This window comes from Bufo bufo, chromosome 3 (assembly GCF_905171765.1).
Source record: "Bufo bufo chromosome 3, aBufBuf1.1, whole genome shotgun sequence".
Classification (NCBI taxonomy): domain Eukaryota; kingdom Metazoa; phylum Chordata; class Amphibia; order Anura; family Bufonidae; genus Bufo; species Bufo bufo.
Window position 1 is genome coordinate 322610624 of NC_053391.1, and position 23412 is coordinate 322634035.

The following is a 23412-nucleotide window of genomic DNA, read 5'->3' on the forward strand; positions in this document are numbered from 1 at the left end:
CATATATCCAAACCAGGAGAAGGCGGAGCTAATTAATAAGGGTTTTAGTGAAGGTTTTTTCGTTCCACAGTTTAAAGCCCAGGGTGTGTTTGGTTGGAAAATTTGAGTTCAGTTAGTTCTAATATGGATATAGTACGGGAGAAAATTCAGAAAGAGATAGATGCAGGGAGAGTGGCTGGGCCTTTTGTTCACCCGCATTTTCAGGACTTCCGTTTATCCCCCTTGGGTTTGGTCCCTAAGAAAGCGGCCAATGAATTTAGATTAATTCATCACCTATCCTTTCCGGAAAAACAGTCGCTCAATGACGAATTGGATAAGGGGTCGTGTTCAGTGTCTTATAGTTCTTTTGATGAGGCTGTTAGTTTGCTAGGTTCTTTTAGTAGGTGTTGTTTATTGGCTAAGGCTACTTTCACACTTGCGTTTTTCTTTTCCGGCATAGAGTTCTGTCACAGGGGTTCTATACCGGAAAATAACTGATCAGGCATATCCCCATGCATTCTGAATGGAGAGTAATCCGTTCAGTTTGCATCAGGATGTCTTCAGTTCAGTCGTTTTGACTGATCAGGCAAAAGAGAAAACCGTAGCATGCTACGGTTTTATCTCCGGCTAAAAAAACTGAAGACTTGCCTGAATGCCGGATGACACCGGAAAGACGGATCCGGCATTTCAATGCATTTTTTCAACTGATCAGGCATTTTTAAGGCTGATCAGGATCCTGATCAGTCTTACTGCCATCAGTTAGCATACATTTTGCCTGTTTGTTGGCCCCCCTGATTCTGAGGTCTGTTTAGCTTTATTGAATTGTTTTTATGAGGTTTGTCGGTTATTTGGCATTCCGTTAGCGGAGGAAAAAACGGTTCTCCCTTGTCGTGAAATTGAGTTTTTTGGTATAACAATTGATTCGGTAGCTATGGAGTTCAGGCTTCCTATGGCTAAGGTGAATAAATGGTTGGAGTCAATCAGGAAAATGTTAGCGGTGAAGAAGACGACATTACGTGAGTTGCAGAGTTTATTAGGTTTGTTTGTTTTTGCGTCTAAGGTAATTCCAATTGGGAGGGTATTCTCTAGGAGATTGTACATGGCAACCAGGGGTCTTAAGTCTCCATCTGCTCATATTAGGTTATCAAAGTCTTTGAGAGATGATTTGAGGGTTTGGGAGGAGTTTCTGGTACATTTTAACGGGTGTAGCTTGTGGCAGCGGGATTTTGTTGAGTCTGAGGCTATAGGCCTAGTCACGGATGCAGCTGTGTCTTGTGGTTATGGGGCTTATTTTCAGGGTCAGTGGCCAGCGGAGAAATGGCATGAATCCTGGAAAGTTGATACAGTTTTGAAGAATTTAGTGTTATTAGAACTTTTCCCACTAGTGGTGTCTTTAGTAATTTGGGGGCAGGAGTTAGCAGATAAAAGGATGTTGGTATATACTGATAATAAGGAAGTTTTATTTGCCGTGAATTGATTGTCATCTAATAATGAATTTGTGGTGAAGCTGTTGCGTTTTTTGGTTCGTTGTTGCTTGTCTAGGAATATTTGGCTTAAGGCTACATATATTAATAGTAAGTCAAATGTAATAGCGGACTCTCTCTCTCTCTCGCGCACAGTGGGAGAAATTCTTCGCCTTGGTTCCCAATGCAGCAAAGGAAGGCATCCCGTGTCCACCTTACCTCTGGAGTCTGATTTGGCACTAATAAGCGAACAGATTTGACATTCGGTGGCTCCTAATACATGGAATAGTTATGCGCTAGCATGGAATAAATGGTAAGTGTTTTGTAAAGGTAATGGAGTTAATGTTTTTGAAGGTAAGGCTGGTCATGTCTTGAATTTTATTTGTAGTTTGGTTAGATCGGGTTTGGGTGGGTCTGCAGTTCAGAAGACATTAGCTGGGGTATCTTTCTTTTTTAAATTGTCTGGTTTCCCTCCTGTGAATAGTTCTTTTGCGGTTAGACAGGGTTTCAAGAAAGGCAGGGTTTTTCCGGATGGTCGTCGTCCGATTTCCATAGATCTTTTAGGTAGATTGTTGTCATCCTTGTGTTTGTGTGCTGCTTCGGTATACGAGTTTAAATTATTTAGGTTTGCATTTGTTTTAGCCTTTTTTGGGGCATTTAGAGTTAGTGAATTGGTGGCTCCGAATGTTCGGTCAGCTTCTCCTTTGCTGTTGTCGGATATTCAGTTATTGCCTGCTGGCATTTTTATCACAGTACGGAAGTCTAAGTCGGATCAGTTTGGAAGGGGTTCTGTCATTAGTTTGGGTCAGTTGGCTGGTTCTGATATTTGTCCAGTCATGGCGGTAAGGGATTTTCTTGAGGTTAGGCCCCCTGGTCTTGGTTCCTTTTTAATTCATGCTGATAGTTCAGTCTTGTCCAAATATCAGTTTAATGCGGTTTTTAAAAGATGTTTGTACAGCCTGGGATTGGAGTCCGAGCCTTATTCATCTCATTCTTTTCGGATTGGTGCCGCTACTGAAGCGGCTAGAATGGGATTGGATAAGGCTTTGATTAAAGAAATTGGAAGGTGGAGTTCTGATAGATATAAACTTTATATCAGACCTAATTTAGTTTTGTTTTAACTGTTTTCTTTTTCAGGTTCTGGGCAGATCAATGTGTGGATTTGCGGGCATTCCTTTATTTTCTGGGCTGAGAAGAGGGCCTGTCTGCGTAACTATGCTCAGCAATTGTTTTTCGATCTGCCATTTGTTTATATTTATTGGTTGGGTTTTAGAGGGTTAAGGTGGAAGCAGGTAGTTCCCATTATTAAAGGCGAGTTACAGTCTCTCCCCCCTCCTCAGGTGATTATTTTTCATGTGGGGGGAAATGATTTGGCGAAGGCGAAAACTCTGGATTTATTAGCAGATATAAAAAATGATTTAGCTTATATCAGTCAGTTATTACCGGGAGTTATTTTGTTTTTTTCCGAAATCATTCCCCGTTTGTTATGGAAAAAACCACAACTTTGCTTTCTTGATAAAATTCGAAAAAGGGTAAACAGGGGTTTGGAAAAGTTCCTTCCTGCTGTGAATGGTTGGACCTTTCGGCATATGGAGCTGGATGGTTCTGTTGCTGGCCTTTATAGGAATGATCTTGTACATTTATCGGACATTGGTCTGGATATTTTTAATACAGGCTTACAGTCAATAATTGAAAGGGCCGCGTTTTTTTGGGGGGGGGCCAAGTCCGGCTGATGCTGGTCTTGGCTGGTGGGGTTAGTCGCCCAGTCTTTTGGGTGGACGGATATTAACTTAAAGGATTGTTTGGTATTTATTTAATTTAAACTCAGTATGATTAATTTATTGTGGTAATATTTATTGGTTAAACCCCAGATTTAATAAAGACCGCGGCCTTATTTATCCACAATTGGTTGTCTGTCGTTATTATAGGTATTAGTTATAAGGGGTTTGTTAGTTGTCGATTGTGACACCATGATAGGGGCATGGCCGAAATTGGCGCTTGCCCCTCATGGTGTCATTGAGACACGTTTTTATGGTATGGCCATGTTTTCTCCCCCCCCCCCTTTCTCTTCTCTCTCCCTGTTTTTCTCCTCAGGTTAAGCTGGCAACTGGACGGCAGGTTATTGGCTCAGGACGGTTGCTGTCCGGTTGCTGGGCTTAGGCTATTTTTAGCCTGAATCAAGGATTGGCCAGGAGGTTCTGTGGCGGGAACTGGACCACTATTTAAGGTCGGTCACTCACCTGGGTCTTGGATGTTGGAATCTTCAAGCAAGAAGGAAGCATCCCCCGCCCGCCCTCCCAGTTTTTTGTCGCGGTCTTGTTGAATTTGGGGGGGGGTTAGTCGCCCAGTCTTTTGGGTGGACGGATATTAACTTAAGGGATTGTTTGGTATTTATTTCATTTAAACTCAGTATGATTAATTTATTGTGGTAATATTTATTGGTTAACCCCCAGATTTAATAAAGACCGCGGCCTTATTTATCCACAATTGGTTGTCTGTCGTTATTATAGGTATTAGTTATAAGGGGTTTGTTAGTTGTCGATTGTGACACCATGTGCAGTTACTGCCACTGCTGTTGCCCCAGTAATATACACCAAGATACACTCTCCCTGCAGGCCAGGATATTGATGATTTAACATGCTTCATGAAGAATTAATTCAGAAAGAAGGAAATTTGTTGGAGAAATACGATGAAGCATCGGAAATAAACTTTGCAAAAGTCAGCAGATGCTCAGTCTGAAGTGTTAAAGGAATTTTCTTTAAGTCAGTAGACATGCTCAGTCATAGAAATTTTCCTTCACTCTTCAGATTGAGCATGTCTGTTGACTTAGAAAAAAATTCCCTTCACTCATCAAAGTCAGCAGACATGCTCAATCTAAAGAGTGAAGGGGATTTTCTCTACCTCAGTAGACATGCCCAGTCTGAAGTGTGAAGGGGATTTTCTCTAAGTCGGAAGACATGCTCAGTCTGAAGAGTGAAGGGATTTTCTGTCAGCAGACATGCTCAGTAAAAAGTGTGAAGAGGATTTTCTCTAAGTCAGCAGACATGCTCAGTCTGAAGAGTGAAGGGGATTTTCTCTAAGTCAGCACTCAGCAGACATACTCAGTAAGAAATTGTTCACAATAAGAAAAGGACCAGTGAGGGGGCGGACCTCCAGCGGACAAACTAACATTCTGATTGGAGGAAATCGGAAAGTGGGTGGAATTCTGTGACATCACAGTGATGAGGATGCTAGTTATTGGTAGAAGGTTGAACTCATATCAAACCTAGGTTAGAAAAGCTCAGATATGTGGTGTCAGGGACGGCTCCAGGATCATGTGGGCCCTTGGGCGATAAAGTCTCAGTGGGCGCCCCTTGCGGAATTTTGCACAGCGTTTGCAGCAATGAAACTGCATGTATTATAGATTAAATACCTTACACAGAGCATGCTATAGAGTGGATCTATGTGAATAAATCCTTATGTTCTACTTTTTTTTCTACCCAGTGTTTCAGTTCCTCAGGTCTACTCACAGATATGTGCCACCTCACAGTAGATATGCCAAGATATGCACCCCATCACAGTAGATATGCCAAGATATGTGCCCCTCACAGTAGATATCCCCAAGATATGTGCCCCCTCACAGTAGATATGCCAAGATATGCGACCCCTCACAGTAGATATGCCAAGATATGCACCCCCTCACAGAAGATATGCCAAGATATGCGCAACCTCACAGTAGATATGCCAAGATATGAGCCCCCTTCACAGTAGATATGCCAAAATATGTGCCCCCTCACAGTCTCACAGTTGATATGCCAAGATATGTGCCCCCTTTACAGTAGATATGCCAAGATATGTGCCCTCTTACAGTGTATATGCCAAGATATGTGCCCCCCAGTGGCGTGTCCGGGGGGGGAGGTACGCCCCGGGTATCGGCTCTCAGCACTCTAAGGCCTCTTTCATACGGGCGTCATGTTTTTGGCCTGGATAAGATGCGGGTGCGTCGCGGGAAAATGCGCGATTTTTCAGCGCGAGTGCAAAACATTTTAATGCATTTTGCACGAGCGTGAGAAAAATCGGCTTGTTTGGTACCCAAACCCGAACTTCTTCACCGAAGTTCGGGTTTGGGTTAGGTGTTGTGTAGATTGTATTATTTTCCCTTGTAACATGGTTATAAGGGAAAATAATAGCATTCTTAATACAGAATGCATAGTACAATAGGGCTGGAGGGGTTAAAAAAAAAAATAATAATTTTTAACTCACCTTAATTCACTTGTTCGCGCAGCCCGGCTTCTCTTCTGTCTTCATCTGTAAGGAAAAGGACCTGTGGTGAAGTCACTGCGCTCATCACATGGTCCATCACATGATCCATCACATGATCCATGGTCCATCACATGATCCATAATGTAAATGCTCACTAGTCTGCAGGAGGAGGGGGAGTGAAGCGCTGTGAGCGCTGTACAGAACTTACCCCTCCTCCTGCTCGCTCTTCTCAGGGTCCGTGCTGCTGTGTCCTGGCTGCCTGCAGCGTCAGGACATACAGAGCGCACTTTAGACCTGATGCTGCAGGAGTTCAGGTGACTGAAGCGAGGGCCCTGAGAAGAGGAGACAGACAGAACAGGGAGAGTGGCGGCAAGAGAGGTAAGTGACTTTATTATTTTATAGTCTGATCTGAGGTCTGATATGGAGGTTTAATGGGGGGTCTGGAGAGGTCTAATGAGGGTCTGGAGCAGTCTATGGGGGGTCTGGTGGTCTGACTGCGGGGTCAGGAGGTCTGACTGGGGGTCTGAAGGTCTGATTGGGAGTCTGGAGGTCTAATAGGGTCTGATTTGGGGTTTGGAAGTCTGATTTGGGGGTATAGAGGTCTAATGGGGGTCTGATTGGGGGTCTGGAGGTCTAATGGGGGTCTGATTGGGGGTCTGGAGGTCTAATGAAGGTGTGATTGGGGGTCTGAAAGTCTAATGGGGGTCTGATTGTGGGTCTGGAGGTCTAATCGGGGTCTGATTGGGGGTCTGGAGGTCTGATTGGGGGGTCTAGAGGTCTAATGGAGGTATGATTTGGGGTCTGGAGGTCTGACTGGGGGGTCTAGAGGTCTAATGGGGGTCTGATTGGGGTATGGGGGTATGATTGGGGGTCTGGAGGTCTAATGGGGGTCTGGAGGTCTAGTGGGAGTCTGGAGGTCTAATGGGGGTCTGGAGGTCTGATATATGGGTCTGGAGGTCTAATGGGGGTCTTATGTGGGGGTCTTATCTGGGGTCTTACATGGAGGTCTAATGGGGGTCTGATCTGAGGTTTAAAACTGTCGTCTTATATGGGGTCTGACATAGATAATATAAAGGGGGTTTGGTCTGAGATTGGGCGATCTCATTTAGGTTTTTATATGGGGGTCTGATCTGAAAGGAAGGTGTTTTTTTTTTATTACTAGCGCACAATATAAAGGGGTGTTTTTGTAACTAGTAACTAGTTATAAACTAGTACATGGATTGCAGGATAAAACTTACCAGGAAAGATTAAAGGACCTTAACATGTATAGCTTGGAAGAAAGACGAGACAGAAGGGATATGATAGAAATTTTTAAAAACATAAAGGGAATACACAAGGTAAAAAAGGAGAGAATATTTAAAAGAAAAAAAAAACTGCTACAAGAGGACATAGTTTTAAATTAGAGGGGCAAAGGTTTAAAAGTAATATCAGGAAGTATTACTTTACTGAGAGAGTAGTGGATGCATGGAATAGCCTTCCTGCAGAAGTGGTAGCTGCAAATTCAGTGAAGGAGTTTAAGCATGCATGGGATAGGCATAAGGCTATCCTTCATATAAGATAGGGCCAGGGGCTATTCATAGTATTCAGTATATTGGGCAGACTAGATGGGCCAAATGGTTCTTATCTGCCGACACATTCTATGCTTCTATGAGCATATCTCAATGTGGTAAAGCTATAGTTCATAGTGTATATGATATGTAGATGCTAGGACACAGCTCTGCCCTCAGCATGCTGATGTCTGTCAACCAAGGGGAGGTGGGAGTATGCAGAGCACATTACAAAGCAGTGCTCCAAGGGTTCAGCCCTGTGCCTTGGTGCTTGAACTTGCTCATTTGCATATGAATAAAAATGCAGATATCTCTGTAGCTTTTTAGCCTTCAGACAAAAGAAAGGCATTGTTTTAATCAGCATGATGAGCTCTACCAGGCAGTATGTCTGGTTTAATAGTGTTGATCATGCTGACAGAGCCTCTTTAAATATCTGTGACCAAAAGACATATGATGGTGTGTGAGTTAAAATGGTTAAATAGCAAACTGTATTTGATTTCAGTTTCTATTTGTTAGAAGGTTTTTGTTACTAATTCAATATAATCCATTCATTTACTATAATCCATTGGTAGTACAGAATAATTATTAAAAGAGTCCCTTCCAATAATGGGGAAGACTTCCATAACCTTAACATCTGAAGAACATTATAGTAGGCCATAGATATTCAATCATTGCCACTGGATCCACTAATTTCAGCAGAATCTTCCAAAAATCTTTTGTCTATGGTGCCTGCTTAAAAGGCATCATACTGTTTGGATTTTAAAATAGCAATCCTCTGGTCAATACATGTCCATGGCAGCCCTATATATCCCTCTCTCTGATATATACTAGCACACTCAACCAATCCAAACAAGTATATTTATATCTATGGGGAAACACATGTTTGACGGTCTTAACAAACAGCACATTTGAAAACACACTGCCCTATTGCATGCGTTTTGCTTTTTAATATTAGAAAGCTTTCAAAAATGGTCTCTTATTGGGTTTAGGTGCCCTGATTGTTGAAGGCATTGAGGTGCAAAACCGGGTTCCTCGGCTCTGGATGTTAGTGCAGTGTAGCGGTGCAGAAAATAAGCCAGGTTAACAGATTAAGTTGAACCACATCAGTTACAATTCTAAACATGCAATGAACTGACAGATACTACACAAATACATTTTTGTATTGTTGTAGGTGACATGGCTGCACAGGTAGTTAAAAGGCCAAAGTGTCTGTTTTGAGCAATCTTCCTTATGCCTCATTCACACAGTCAGTGTTCAGGCATTGATTTCCACCAGTGATTGTGAACCAAACCCAGGTTTTGAGCCTTCACAGACATTAGGTATAAGGGAAAGATCAGCACCTGTTCTGTGTTTAGAGCCATCTGGTTTTGGCTCAAAATCACTGATGGAAATCACTGACCGAACACTGATATGTGAATGAGGCATTACATTGCATTTCTCTAGCTGACTTGGACATAAGCCTCCAGGCATGGGGTGTAACACTTTTCTCTTAAGCAATGCATCCACAGGGCGGACCCCAAATATCAGACTATGTCCCACACTGTTTTTGCACAAGTTGCTTTACTTACAACTAGTGTTGAGCGAACTTGTGTTTTAAGTTCAGAGTCTAAAGTTCGGGTTTGGGTTATCGAAGAATCGCGTTATGGATTCTAAATTCCGTTATGGTCTGTGGTAGCGGAATCCATAACGCGATTCTTCGATAACCCGAACCCGAACTTTAGACGCCGAACTTAAAACACAAGTTCACTCAACACTACTTACAACTGTGGCAATGTGAACATTGAGGTGGTGTTTCCCCAGGTTCCAGTCCGGGACTTAGGGCATGCTCATGTCCAGGGATTCTATTTAATCCTGCTACTGGATCTTGGGTGTGGCTCACTCTGGAGAGTGTGCAGACAGAGGCCTGGTGAAGCTCTGTCAGTGTGGTCTCAGCTAGGCAAGGCTGAGGGGCCACGAGGCTAGGCAATAGCCTGGACTTTGGGGGACTTGCACACAGAAGGCTGGAGTGGCTCTGTGTGGTCTGAGCCGGGAGGGCTGAGAGACCACTATCCCCCAAGAGACACTGGTGTGGGAGCAGCCTGGAGGCTGCTGGAGGTTGGGCTGGGAAAGCCGCATCTCATCACGGGGGTGAACTGTGGTACGCTTTAGGTGAGTCAGGGAAACCTATGTGTTTAGATAGGGCCCAGACGGGCAAGGTATTTTATTTTGGCTTTGTGTGTTTTTCTTTATGTCGTGTGCCACAATAAACGTTATTTAGAGTGTTAAACTTTTATTATATGCAATTAAAAGTTTAATGTATTATTTTTGTTATCATCACACGTGCAATTTAGAGACAGCCACTGGTCTTACGGACCATTTGAAAAATAAAAATATAATTGTGTCTCAACACGTGGTGAAGGGTCACCCATAAGTTCAATAGTGATATCTGGGGGAAAACCCCAAGTAACCGACCCACTCTATGGGATCCCATAGTTAGAGAGAAGTGTAACCAAACATCTACTGAAGTATGGCAAGTTTCCTGTCCAATCAGCCCACTACACAACAATATTTGGCAGAGGCCAATAAGGTCTTCTCTACAGAAAACCTTCCAGTTAATATCTTGGATATTAATTTGGCCTTCAAAGAACTAAATAAAACATATAAACAATATATCAGATCCATATGGGAAGTAACGAGCTTAGAAACGTACCTACAGCAAAAGATTGTGTATAGAGGAATAAGGATACACATCACGCCAAATTCCCATCAGGAGGATCCAGATTTCTTGAAGGGGTGGGAGGCCCTCTTGACAGAAAGCTCACTGCGAATGCAGGCGTACTTACTAGAATATGAAAAAAGAGTATTAAATCAAGTAGCAGTAAAATTGGAAAAGGAAATTAATGAGATACAAACTTTCCGCTCCCATCTAGATTTTTCAAATCAAGAAAGCAAATTGCAAAAAAATATAGAATATCTCCAGAGCGAAGTAAAGGAGAGAAAACATCGTAAATACACTAGGGATAAGAGAGATTTTGATACAGGTAAAGTCTATGTGAGGAACACACAAACAGAATACCGTAGTAACTATATCAGTAATCGTGCTCAATATACTGATTTGTCAGAATCGGAGGTGTCTGAATCAGAGAGTGTCAATACCAATCAGAGATCAGGTAACAGACGAAGAGGAGGAAGAAATAGATATCAGTCCTCTCAAAGAAGACCTAGATACAATCCTAGTGAGAATACAAAATGTACTACAACAACAATGAATGCAAGTCCAGGAATACCACAAAGTGGGGCAGATGGACCACCATCTGGTCAACTATTGCCATCTTATTCACAACCCTTACAGTTACCAACTGGAGGGCCCACTGGCACTACGACTCAAACAATCATGCCACATTTTTTAGTCCCGGGTATACAACTGCGAGACAGGGACAAGTGGGGGTATCGACAGGGAATATAATCTCAAGGACTGAAAATATGCAAATAATAAATCTAACTAACATAGAATTAACCTCTGAACATCTAACCCTTTTGAAAAAAGGACTATCCTTTACACCAACACCATACTACGACTCTTTTAGCTGGATTAAAGATATAAATCTATTTGCCAGAAAATTAGCTTTGCACAAGGAATATCGAAATATAGAAAGTGATCCTAATAGGCAAATGGCAAAAGAAATCACAGCCATACAAATATTGGAAGAACTACAGAGGGAACACAGAGGAGAAATAATTCCACCTAGTGAACCATTTAGTACACTAAGTCCTCAATCCAAATATACACCACCATTTACAAAGTATGGCAAGATACAATCTTTTGTAGATGTAGTAACTAGAGATGTACAAAAAAAAAAAAAACAAGAAAGTAAATATGGGAGGTAATCTCACCAAATCAGAAAGAGACGCTCTGGATTACTTTATGAAAGAAAAAAATCTTGAAATAAAACCTTCAGATAAAGGCGGCAATATTGTGCTCCTTACAAAAGACTATTACCATGATATGGTAATGACACTCCTGAATGATAAAAAGACCTATAAATTATTAAAGGAAAACCCCACAGATTCTTTCAAAAAAGAGTTGAAAATAATCCTGGAAGCAGCAAAAGAGAAAGATCTAATTACTAAAGAAGAACTTCAAGTTCTGTTCCATCCGAGACCAACCATTGCAACATTCTATGCAATTCCCAAAATACACAAAAACCGTGATCCCATACCAGGGAGACCCATAGTGTCAGGCAATCAAAATCTCTGTGAGGGAATTAGCAAATATATAGATCAGATCATATCTCCCTTTGTGTTGAGCCTTTCATCCTACCTAAAGGACACAAAAGACACTTTGACTAAACTCCAGGACATTCAAGTCAGCAGAACAACTATGATAGCAAGCTTAGATGTAGAAGCACTCTACACGAGTATTAAGCATGATCTGGGACTTGAGGCCATAAGATATTATTTACAGAGTAAAGGAACACAATATCACGAGCACAATCAATTTGTTTTATCGATACTTCACTTTCTATTAACACATAATTATTTTATTTTTGACACCAAATTTTATTTACAGACCACCGGGACCGCAATGGGAACCACTTGTGCACCAAATTTTGCAAATTTATTTTTAGGGTGGTGGGAAGAGAGAATAGTCTTCACTGATGACTACAATGACTTCACCAAGCACATTTTATTTTGGGGTCGTTTTATAGACGACGTCCTGATCTTATGGGAAGGCACTGAAGCACAATTCAATAACTTTGTTGGCAAACTCAATAACAACACGTTAGGCCTCAAGTTCACAGCAGAAATAAATAGCAACAGGCTTAACTTCTTAGATCTGACTATTGTCCTGGACAGCAGTGGCAGCATTGATACTACGATCTACAGGAAACCCACCTCCACAAATAACCTTCTATACTGGAGCAGTTATCACCCAACATCTCTAAAAAAAGGAATTCCGGTCGGACAATACCTCCGAGCTAGGAGAAACTGTTCCACTGATGAGGCCTTTGAAAATGAGTGCAAAGTCCTTTATGGCAGGTTCATAGAGAGAGGGTACCCTAAAAAAACACTGCATAGGGCCTATAATAAAGCAAAAAAAAAGTAACAGAATTGCCTTGCTCTCTGAAGGGAGAAACCAACGACAAAATCAAAAAATCGTACGATGCATAGGAAATTATGACAGCCAATATAACAAAATCCGAAATATTTTAAGCAAGCACTGGCATATTTTACTCGCAGATGAGGAACTTAAAGAAATTCTACCTCCCCACCCTGCCATCACCTATAGAAGGGGACCCAACCTTAGAGACAAACTTGTGCATAGCCATTACACATTAGAAAAAACACCATGTAAACCAACATGGCTTAGCACTATTGGTTCCTATCCCTGTGGCAGTTGCACCTTCTGTGTAAGAATGGTGCCCAAAAAGGAATTCACAAATCCGGTAGACAACAAAAAATATACAATCAGGGAATACATTAATTGTAAAACCACTGGGGTAATCTATGCCATACAATGTGGGTGCCCCAAATTATATATAGGTAAAACTATTCAAGAATTAAGACGGCGAATATCAAAACATCTGAGCACCATCAATATGGAATCTGATACGTCCCTATTAAGACATGTTAAAACAGTCCATAAAGGGAACATAGACACCCTAACAGTGTGGGGAATTAAAAAAATGAGGATGGGCCAGCGAATGGGGGATTTGGACAAAAAACTTCAGCAAGAAGAAACGAGATGGATACATCGACTCAGAAGCCTGGTGCCCCATGGGCTTAATGAGGGGTTCACTTTCGTGTCCTTTCTCTAACAGGGATCCCATAGAGGAATGTATATAGTATAAATAATACGAGCCTATTGTATAATAAAGAAGTACACACTTTAAATTCAACAAACTAATAAGAGAAATATGCAAATAAGGCGAGACCAATAGGAACTACTGATCAGGATAATCAAAAAGTATAATCTAAAGCACGGGGTATCAGGACGTATATATACAAAAAATGCAAGATCCACACTCCCTATCTCCAGCCTCCAAAATTTAGTTCATAAAACAGAAGTATACTTACCTAGCAAAAATGACCCGAAAGATCCAGCAATCCGAAATGAGCTCTAAAAACAACAAACCAAAATTAAAATAAATATAATTATTAAATACTAAGATATTAATACATATATATATAAAAAATAGAAAATAATAAATAATAATCTTAAAAAATAAATAAATAAATAAATAAAGAAATAAAAAATAATAAAAATAAAAAATAATAAAAATACCTATTCAGAGAAAATAAGAAGGTTAATATAAAATAAAAATAAAATAATATAATAATAAAAAAATAAAAAAATAAAAAATGAAAAAATAAAAATAGTGATAAGATGTTCATATAACACAAAACGAATCATGTAGCAATAATAAAAACAAAAAAGAAAAATCAAACAAAAATTTAATAATTACCAATAGTTAAAAATTAAAAATTAAAAATTAAATATTGATATAGTTTATAAATAAGTAAGTATATGAATACCATCAATAGTGAAAGTAGACAATGTCACAATCTTAATTACAGACATCCCAGCAGTGGGAAAAATGTAAATAAATATAAATTAAAATAAACATATATAGGACTTTTTCACAGATAATGATAATGTTAGCAAGAAAATATGGAGATCTTAGACACTAAAGCTAGGAGATAAATTTCAGTACCGGAATTGGGGAGAGAAAGTCATAGAGGAATGCAGGTGATCAGCCAGCCTGTCCCCTTAGGATTAGTACACAATGATAGCGCAGGTTCGGAGGGCTGCGGATATGTAGCCGTTGGTACTATGGCAACAAAGGCATTGCAGGCGTAGAGGAAGCCTATCATCGGCTACAGCGAAAAAGCGAGCATGTGTCAAAGTATGTGAGGATGCGCAGTAGAGATCCCGATCGGCCAGCGGCACCAGAGTGAACAGTGGACGCATGCGCAGATATACAAAAGAGACGCAGAAGGTCATTGGACGGCAAAAGGAGGCGGAGGTATTGGCTACATAGTAGGAGATCCCTGATTGGCCCCAGCACCACGTGGTTTACGGAATGTATCCATCGTGGATACAATCAGCATGACATCATCTAGGTATGTTATAAGAGTTCAGGTCACGCCCACCGCAGCAGCAGACTGCCCGATCCCCTGAAGACGCCAAGATTTGGCGAAACATGTCGGGGGGCAGAGTGCTGTAAAGCACAAGTTTTAAACAGCAAGAGCCTGCAGTCAAATGACAAATTATAGGTAGCTGTACAGCAGTCAGATAGGGAACTGGTTGGAAGGCACATCAATCACTGATAGTGATAGATAGGAATGTGAATAAGACCAGCGACTGTGACAGACCACAGGCTGTGGTATAACAGAGCTGGTACTAGTGAGCATCTGTTGTGGCTGCTGAATACAAAGTAGCCAAACGGAGCCAAGATTACTAAAATCTAAAGTCCTTGAATAGACAGCAAGCACGTCCACCAGGATCCCAAAATGCCAGCATCTTAATCCCTATATATATATATAAAGGAAATTCCATACAGACAGCAGGCTTAGCTGACAATTTTAAACGTTATTTAGAGTGTTTAAATTTTTAATTGCATATAAAAAAAGTTTATGTTTTATTTTTGTTATCATCACACGTGCAATTTAGAGACAGCCACTGGTCTTACGGACCATTTGAAAAATAAAAAAAAGTGTGCCACAATAAAGCACAGTTTGGCTCCTAAATCCTGGTGTCTGTGGAGAAGTGTATGATTGCAACCACCGGAAAAGAGCTAATCCCCCACACAACGTACGTGTCCACAGTATTCTCTGTGGGATGTGGATATTTAATGCAGGTGATCACTCTGCTCTTGGTGTATCCACACACCAGAAGGAAACTCCTGAACACGTGGCAATGGAGGCTCCATTGTCTTTTCATGACAGCAATTCATTGAAGACTTTAAGGCTACGTCTACACGACGACATTTGTCGCGCGACAATAAGTCGCGCGACAGATAGGGCACAACTACACTGCAACATTTGTAGCGCAAAATTTTGTTGCACTAATGTCGCGCAACAATTTTTATAATGGCAGTCTATGGTGTCGCACTGCAACATGCAACATGCTGCAACTGCGATGCAACAGTCGCAGATAAATCCATCTCAAATGGATTTACTGCGACTGTTGCGTCGCAGCATGTTGCATGTTGCAGTGCGACACCATAGACTGCCATTATAGAAATTGTCGCGCGACATTAGTGCAACAAAATGTCGCACGACAAATGTCGCTGTGTAGACGTAGCCTAACTCTACACTCTCTCTTTTTATCCCGCCTGCTTTTATACGTAAAGTTCTTTTCTGGCCTGGCCCTGGATGGCACCTAATCCAGGGCTGGTTCTCCTGGCAGCTATCCCATTTTGCATCTGCCCGCTCTGCTGGCTAGGTTTAATCTAACTGATCTGCTTCTGGAATGTTCCTCCTCTCTATATAGAGACAGTGACACCAGCCCAAGTGGTGGCTGTTAATATGACTTAATAATACCTTACCTTGCATACATATACTTGAATACAAATGCATTTACCAAACATATACACTGCTCAAAAAAATAAAGGGAACACAAAAACAACACATCTTAGATCTGAATTAATTAAATATTCTTCTGAAATCATTTGTTCTTTACATAGTTGAATGTGCTGACAACAAAATCACACAAAAAGAAAAAAATGGAAATCAAATTTTTCAACCCATGGAGGTCTGGATTTGGAGTCACACTCAAAATTAAAGTGGAAAAACACACTACAGGCTGATCCAACTTTGATGTAATGTCCTTAAAACAAGTCAAAATGAGGCTCAGTAGTGTGTGGGGCCTCCACGTGCCTGTATGACCTCCCTACAACGCCTGTGCATGCTCCTGATGAGGTGGCGGAAGGTCTCCTGAGGGATCTCCTCCCAGACCTGGACTAAAGCATCTGCCAACTCCTGGACAGTCTGTGGTGCAACGTGACGTTGGTGGATAGACCGAGACATGATGTCCCAGATGTGCTCAATTGGATTCAGGTCTGGGGAAGGGGCGGGCCAGTCCATAGCATCAATGCCTTTGTCTTGCAGGAACTGCTGACACACTCCAGCCACATGAGGTCTAGCATTGTCTTGCATTAGGAGGAACCCAGGGCCAACCGCACCAGCATATGGTCTCACAAGGGGTCTGAGGATCTCATCTCGGTACCTAATGGCAGTCAGGCTACCTCTGGCGAGCACATGGAGGGCTGTGCGACCCTCCAAAGAAATGCCACCCCACACCATTACTGACCCAATGCCAAACCGGTCATGCTGGAGGATGTTGCAGGCAGCAGAACGTTCTCCACGGCGTCTCAAGACTCTGTCACGTCTGTCACATGTGCTCAGTGTGAACCTGCTTTCATCTGTGAAGAGCACAGGGCGCCAGTGGCGAATTTGCCAATCTTGGTGTTCTCTGGCAAATGCCAAACGTCCTGCACGGTGTTGGGCTGTAAGCACAACTCCCACCTGTGGACGTCGGGCCCTCATATGACCCTCATGGAGTCTGTTTCTGACCGTTTAAGCAGACACATGCACATTTTGTGGCCTGCTGGAGGTCATTTTGCAGGGCTCTGGCAGTGCTCCTCCTGTTCCTCCTTGCACAAAGGCGGAGGTAGCGGTCCTGCTGCTGGGTTTTTGCCCTCCTACGGCCTCCTCCACGTCTCCTGATGTACTGGCCTGTCTCCTGGTGACACACACAGCAAACCTTCTTGCCACAGCTCGCATTGATGTGCCATCCTGGATAAGCTGCACTACCTGAGCCACTTGTGTGGGTTGTAGACTCCATCTCATGCTACCACTAGAGTGAAAGCACCGCCAGCATTCAAAATTGACCAAAACATCAGCCAGGAAGCATAGCAACTGAGAAGTGGTCTGTGGTCCTCACCTGCAGAACCACTCCTTTATTGGGGGTGTCTTGCTAATTGCCTATAATTTCCACCTGTTGTCTATCCCATTTGCACAACAGCATGTGAAATTGATTGTCACTCAGTGTTGCTTCCTAAGTGGACAGTTTGATTTCACAGAAGTGTGATTGACTTGGAGTTACATTGTGTTGTTTGAGTGTTCCCTTTATTTTTTGGAGCAGTGTATATCTAGTTCAGTATACAGTTCTTATCACAATACTAACAATATGAACTACCTATTTTGGCCTCCTGCTGCCATAAAACTCAGCTCTCAATGGAGTGAATGTCTCTTCAGCTCCTGTCTCTGGTGAATAATGATTCTAGCAGGAGGAGCTAGGGAAATTCCCAGACAGGCTGTGTGTGAGGCTGGCTATGATTGGTGAAAACTCTTGCTGTGTGAGAAGCTGGCTGTGATTGGCCTAGACTTCTGCCCAGCAACAACAGATTAACACTATGCTTTCTGTTGTTTCTGCTGTGTCACTGAGCTTACCTTACATTACAAAATGAATCTTAAAGGCATATTATCTTTTCCTGCGTCTGTGAACACAAAATATAACAGTTATATGACATCCAAAACATGATGTCACAGTAAATAACTCTGCTTTTGTCTTTAACACATAAACATAGAACTGTATTTAGGTTATTGGCAGGTCTGGCTATATACACATAAAAGCTATATTAGCAACCTAGGACAGGTCTTAGCTCGACAGCTACAGTATATTAGGCGGTCAGTGGATAACAATTTTACTTCAGGCCAGTGGAGTACAGTCCCCAAACATTAGGCATTCACCGGACAGAAAAGAACAAGTGATTATGTGGCTAGAGGTATATTAGGCGGTCAGTGGATAAGAATTTTACTGCAGGCCATTGAATTACAGGCCCCAAACATTAGGCATTCTCCGGACAGAAAAGAACAAGTGATTATGTGGCTAGAGGTATATTAGGTGGTCAGTAGATAACAATTTTACTGGAGGCCAGAGGAGTACAGACCCCAAACATTAGGCATTCACTGGACAGAAAAAAACAAATGATTATGTGGCTGGAGATATATTAGACGGTCAGTGGATAACAATTTTACTGTAGGCCAGTGGAGTAAAGGCTCCAAATATTATGCATTCACGTGACAGAAAATAGCAAGTGATTATGTGGATGGGGGTATATTAGACGGTCAGTGGATAACAATTCCACTGTAGGCCAGTGGAGTACAGGCCCCAAAGATTATGCATTCACCTGACAGAAAAGAACAAGTGATTATGTGGCTGGAGGAATATTAGGTGGTCAGTGGATAACAATTTTACTGAAGGCCAGTGGAGTACAGACCCCAAACATTAGGCATTCACCGGACAGGAAAGAACAAGTGATTATGTGGCTGGAGGTGTATTAGACTGTCAGTGGATAGCAATTTTACTATAGGCCAGTGGAGTACAGGCCCCAAAGATTATGCATTCACCTGACAGAAAAGAACAAGTGATTATGTGGCTGGGGGTATATTAGGCGGTCAGTGGATAACAATTTTACTGCAGGCTAGTGGAGTACAGGCCCCAAAAATTATGCATTCACCTGACAGAAAAGAACAAGTGATTATGTGGCTGGAGGTATATTAGAAGGTCAGTGGATAACAATTTTACTGTAGGCCAGCACAGGCCCCAAGAATAAGGCATTCACCTGACAGAAAATAACTTATAATGATGTGGCTGGAGGTACAATAGGCAGCCATCGGCTAAAAATTTTACTGTAGGCCAGTATAGGCCCCAAAAATTAGGCATTCGCCTGGCAGAAAAGTACTAGTGATTATGTGTCTTGAAGTACATTAGGCGGTCACTTGATAATTTTACCATAGACCACTGAAGTAGAAGGCCAAAAAATTAGGCATTCACCTGACAGAAAAGGCCTTTTATGCAGCTGTATATACATAAGACAAGGTGCATTGTTTAATCTGGGTAGTGGCGGATATGTATGGGATGGCATGAGGAAATTAAATTTCATGTGGTCGTCACAGGTGTTGAATTCTTCCGAGATCAATGCCTCATTCATTTTTAGAAAATTGAGGTAGTCCACACTGTCGTGAGCTTGGCGAGTGCGCTGAACTTCATTTCGGACAAGGCACTCTACGAGGGGCAAGCCAATAGTTCCATGGAAAATTGTGCCAGCTCTGGCCACAGGTCAAGCCTGCACACCCAGTAGTCCAAGGGTTCCTCGCTTCTCAGAGCATCCACATAGCCGTTAACCTGATGTAGTCGGACACCTGATGGTCTAGGAGTTCCCTGAGGCTGAATACAGAGGGTGGATGTCAATGGGTTGGCTGAAAGAATGATCTCATATCCAAAGTGTCACGGATGGTGTACAGGAAACAAGACAATACCATATAAACAATGTCTCTCTGGATCCACAACTAAGGAACAAAGGGAGACCCCTGCAATAGACCTGCCGCTCTCCCTCACTGCTCAGCCTATGCGAACACCCCAAAGGTGGATGGCCGCATATCCACGTTCCGCGGCTATCTATTACCTGAAGACCCTACAATAGTGAAGGGACACGACCACCGGCTCCCTACACTGACACGGAGGGAGTCAGGGTCACCTGGATCCAGAAAAAACAAAATCATAAATACATAAACAGCACTTATCTTGCAAACGAATGACGACTGACAACAGGGAACAGGGAAGAGGGAACTGGGAACTGGGAACTGGGAACAGCATGCACACACACTCCAGGAAGTTGTATCAGCTGCACACTACTGCATTATGGGGAGGAACTTAAAGGGTAGCGATCAGTCTAACTGCATGACAGCTGAGATAGACTAACGAGATGAGAAACTAAACCAAAACAAAGAAATTCAAGGAGGAGGATCTGAGAAGCTCCTGTGAGCGCTTCTCAGCTGTCTGGCTGTGACAGTACCCCTCCCTCTAGGAGTGGACTCCGGACACTCAGGGCCCACCTTCTCAGGATGGGACCTATGGAAAGCCCTGATGAGACGAGAGGCCTTAATGTCCGTCACTGGGACCCACATCCTCTCCTCAGGACCATAACCCTCCCAATGAACGAGGTACTGGAGGGAACCGCGGACAAGACGAGAATCCACAATCCTAGAGACCTGAAATTCAAGATTTCCATCAACCATAATCGGAGGAGGAGGCAAAGGCGAGGGTACAATAGGTTGAACATAAGGTTTCAATAAGGACTTATGAAAAACATTATGGATCTTCCAAGTCTGAGGAAGATCAAGACGGTAGGCAACAGGATTGATGACAGACAGGATCTTGTAAGGCCCAATAAACCTAGGACCCAACTTCCAGGAGAGAACCTTCAATTTGATATTCTTGGTAGACAACCACACCAGATCACCAACATTCAGGTCCGGACCAGGCACACGTCTCTTATCCGCCACACGCTTATATCTCTCACTCATGCTCTTTAGATTATCCTGAATCTTTTGCCAAATAGATGACAAAGACGAGGAGAATCTGTCCTCATCAGGCAAGCCAGAAGAGCCCTCTCCCGAGAAAGTCCCAAACTGCGGATGGAACCCATATGCACCAAAAAATGGTGACTTATCAGAGGACTCCTGACGACGGTTATTTAAAGCAAACTCAGCAAGGGACAAAAAAGAACACCAATCCTCCTGATTCTCCGCCACAAAACAGCGCAGATATGTCTCCAGATTCTGATTGACGCGCTCTGTCTGGCCATTCAACTGCGGATGGAAAGCAGAAGAAAATGACAACCGAACCCCCAAGCGAGAACAGAAGGCCTTCCAGAATCTGGAAACAAACTGCGTGCCCCTATCAGAGACTATGTCGGAAGGAATCCCATGCAATTTGACAATGTGGTCAATAAATGCCTGCGCCAGCGTCTTAGCATTGGGCAAACCAGGAAAAGGGATAAAATGCACCATTTTGCTAAAACGGTCCACCACCACCAGAATCACAGACTTCCCCGAGGAACGAGGCAAGTCCGTTATGAAGTCCATGGACAGATGTGTCCAAGGACGGGAAGGAATGGGCAAAGGAAGGAGAGGACCTGATGGCCGTGAATGAGGGACCTTGGCACGAGCGCAAGTCTCGCAAGCTGCCACAAAACCCTCAACCGACTTACGAAGCGCAGGCCACCAGAATCTCCGAGCGATGAGATCCAGTGTGGCTCTTGCCCCCGGGTGCCCAGCAAGGACCGTGTCGTGGTGTTCTTTAAAAATCTTGTGTCTCAAAGCGAGAGGCACAAACAACCTCCCAGGAGGACAAAGATCAGGAGCTTCTGACTGGGCTGCCTGCACCCCTGCCTCCAATTCAGGAAAAAGAGCAGAGACCACCACACCTTCAGCCAAAATGGGACCCGGGTCTTCAAAATTCCCACCTCCCGGAAAACAACATGAGAGGGCATCTGCCTTCACATTCTTAACCCCAGGGCGGAACGTAACAATAAAATTAAACCTTGAAAAGAACAAAGACCATCTGGCCTGTCTCGGGTTCAGACGCTTGGCTGACTCCAAGTAGGCCAGATTTTTATGGTCAGTAAACACGGTAATAGGGTGTCTGGCTCCCTCTAGCCAATGGCGCCATTCCTCAAAAGCCAACTTGATGGCCAACAATTCAATATCTCCCACATCATAATTTCTCTCTGCGGAGGAGAGTTTCTTTGAGAAAAAGGCACATGGTTGCCATTTGGCAGGAGAGGAACCCTGAGACAAGACCGCACCCACCCCTATCTCAGAAGCATCAACCTCAACTATGAAGGGTAACGAAATATCAGGTTGTACTAGGATGGGAGCGGAAGCAAAACTCTCCTTGATATTAGAAAAGGCCTTACGCGCCTCTACCGACCAGGAAGAAAAATCTACCCCCTTTCTGGTCATATCAGTGAGTGGTTTAACAACAGAGGAATAATTCAAAATAAATTTCCTGTAATAATTGGCAAAGCCCAAAAAACGCATCAGCGCCTTCTGATTCTCAGGAAGCTCCCACTCAAGCACAGCGCGGACCTTCTCGGGGTCCATGCGAAAACCAGAAGCGGAGACAAGAAACCCCAGAAATTGGATTTCTGGAACCGCAAACACACATTTTTCCAGTTTCGCGTATAATTTATTCTCCCGCAGGATGAGCAAGACCTGACGTAAGTGTTCCTTATGAGTCTTGAAATCAGGAGAAAAAATCAAAATGTCATCCAAATACACTAATACAAATTTTCCCATTAAATGATAAAAAATGCTGTTGACGAAATGCTGAAAAACGGCTGGGGCATTCATCAAAACAAAAGGCATAACCAAATTCTCAAAATGGCCCTCAGGGGTATTGAAAGCCGTCTTCCATTCGTCTCCTTCTCTGACCCTAACCAGGTTGTATGCCCCTCTTAGGTCTAATTTGGAAAAGACTTTAGCCCCAACAACCTGGTTGAACAGGTCCGGGATCAGAGGAAGCGGATAAGGATCACGAATAGTGATACTGTTCAGCTCCCTGAAATCCAGACAAGGTCTTAAAGAACCATCTTTTTTCTTAACAAAGAAAAAACCAGCGGCAACAGGTGACTTCGAGGGTCGTATGTGTCCCTTTCTCAGACTCTCAGAGATATAAGCCTGCATAGCGACCCTCTCAGGTTGGGAGAGATTGTATAAACGAGATTTAGGCAGCTTGGCGCCTGGGATGAGATTAATAGGGCAATCATACTCCCTGTGCGGAGGCAAACCCTGAACTCCACTCTCAGAGAAGACATCCAAAAATTCAGAGAGGAAAGGTGGTACAGTCTTAGTAGAAACCTCAGAAACAGATGTTATGAGGCAATTCTCTCTGCAAAAGTTACTCCAACCATTTATTTGCCTCGCTTGCCAATCAATGGTGGGGTTATGTTTAGTGAGCCAGGGTAGCCCCAACACTAGAGGAGTAGGCAAACCGCTAAGGACGAAACATGACACATCCTCAACATGAGCATCACTCACAATTAAACGGATATTGTGAACTATGCCCTTTAATGATTTCTGAGAAAGTGGAGCTGAATCAATAGCAAAAACAGGAATATCCTTTCCCAAAGTGCATACCTGGAAACCATGAGTTATTGCAAATTGATTATCAATGAGGTTGACAGCTGCTCCACTATCCACAAAAATCTCACAAAAAATGCTCTTGCTCTCTAGCGCCACCCTAGCAGGCAGGACAAAACGGGAACTACAAGCAAACGGAAAACCTTCAATTTCCGCCTCAACCCTGCCAATAGTAACAGACGGAACATTTTTAAAAGATTTTTTCC